We start from the raw sequence: 2,145 nt of genomic DNA, 5'->3' as shown, positions 1-2,145 counted from the left end.
CAAAAGAGAGCAATAGTGTGATTGGATGTCAGGCCGTGAGAGGAAAGAGTGAGGCTCATTGGTTCAAGTGAGAAAGAGGAAAGAAAAAGGAGTGAGTGGCGCAAACGAGTGAGAAAGGCATCACATCACAAAAAGGGGAGGAGTTTATCGGTCTCAGAGCAATGACTGTGGAGTAAAGATCAGTGCAGATTGAGCTTCTACTACAATGAGTCTTGGTGATTCTATGCTGCTGGAGCGCATGAATTCATGAACTTCCAATAAAATATTATTTAATTTTGCAATATATTCCTGAAAGTAATCATTGATTGAATATACATAAGTAATTAAATATAATTTTAAGCAGCTGTATATATAATTATAATATATATAATTGGCCATTAATAGTTTTTCTTGCAGGGGCAAGAGTTAAAGTGTTTTATAGAGTATAAATTTTTACTAACAGAACACAACAAAACTTTCCGACCATTTCAGGATACAAATCTCTTATATTACATTGATTTTGGCTTCCTTAATTAACTAGTTTAAACTAGTTTTCTTCCCTGAACAAAGTGATGTGTTATACACCTAGGGAAAAATTGACGAAAATCCATTACAGGAAGATTATGTAATCATTCCTGTTATTTGTAAAGCAGAGTATCAGGTGAAAGTCCCAGCTTGTAACTGGGGTAGAGTACCAGTATTAATCCACCAAAAAACATTCCCTATGGAAGATACAGAAATGGGAAATCAAGGCAAGGGCCACAATGAAAAGCAAAAAGTGTTGGCTAAATTAGTAGTAAATATTGTGATAACAGATATACCAGACAATGAAGATGAAGACATGACCCATTGGAACAGGCGTTCCAGATCGACCATCAACAGGTGAAAGTAGGTCAGGATCCAATTTTCACTGAGGATCGCTTTCAGAAATTATTGAAAGAATTAAGGGCTGATAATTGGGCATTATCTGCAAGCCAGAGGAAAGAGACAGAAAGGGTTTTGCGAGACTTTCAGGTAGCCTTTAATTTGAAGGAGGAGCCACTAGGAAAACAAACTTGATTACTCATCGAATAGAAACAGTTGATGAAAGAAAGGTTTATATTCCACCCAGGTTATTCCCTATTCAGTATGACCATCTGTGGAGGCAGAGGTCTAAGCCTTGATGGATCAAGGTCATATAAGGGTCAATTCAACAGAATGGAATGCTCCAATTGTATTAGTGAAAGGAAGGGTAATTCACACCCAAGGTTGTGCATGGATTACCAGGCTCTGAATGCTAAAACGAGGCTGGAGTTTTATCCCTTACCTCTAATTGAAGATACCTTGTATCAAGTTAGTCAAAGTAAGTGGCTTTCCACACTAAATTTAAGGAGTGGATATCACCAACTGCCATTAGACGAGGATTCTACAGAGAGATTGGCATTTTCTATGCACCTAGGACATTATGAGTATAATGTTATGCCTTTTGGATTGTCCAATGCCCCAAGAACATTTCATAGACTATGAACAGAGTGTTCAGTGGTCAGGTTGGAAAAGGATTGCAATTATTGTTGGATGATATTGTAATATATGGTGATGACACTGAAACTCACTTAGCCATAATGAGTTTAATCTTCTTGGACATAGAGTTGGACAAGGGAATGTGAAGCCTGCGCTAGACAAGTTAGCAGCAGTAAGACATTTTCCCAAGACCTAAGAACTGAAAAAGAGGTATAGAAACTCCAAGGGTTCAGTAGCTATTATCGAAGATTTTTTGAGGAAGTTAACTTTGGAGAAAAATCCTTTCATCTGGGGAGATGAACAGAAAAAAGCAGTCAGTATTCTTAGGAAGAATTTAGTAACAGAACCATCTGCTTTCAGGAAGACTTGGTACCTGAGTACAGATGCCAGCCAAGGAGCTATTAGTGCGGTGTTTGCGCAAAGGTATGAGGGCCATTTATGCCCTGTTGCATACTACAGACGACAGGTGAAGGTAGATGAGAATAGGAAAAGGAGGCTCTTGCCATAATAGAAGCCTTAGAAAAGTTTAAACCCTTGGTGTGGGGATTGGAAGTAGTGGTTCTATCTGACAACAGATCAATTCACTGGTTGTTCCATGTGGCAAAGGATGGCAATGTGAGAGCTACGAGATGGGCTCTAACTGCTCAATCCTTTGGGACAAGAATT

This window comes from Penaeus monodon, chromosome 21 (assembly GCF_015228065.2).
Source record: "Penaeus monodon isolate SGIC_2016 chromosome 21, NSTDA_Pmon_1, whole genome shotgun sequence".
Taxonomy (NCBI): domain Eukaryota; kingdom Metazoa; phylum Arthropoda; class Malacostraca; order Decapoda; family Penaeidae; genus Penaeus; species Penaeus monodon.
This window is presented reverse-complemented; position numbering follows the sequence as displayed.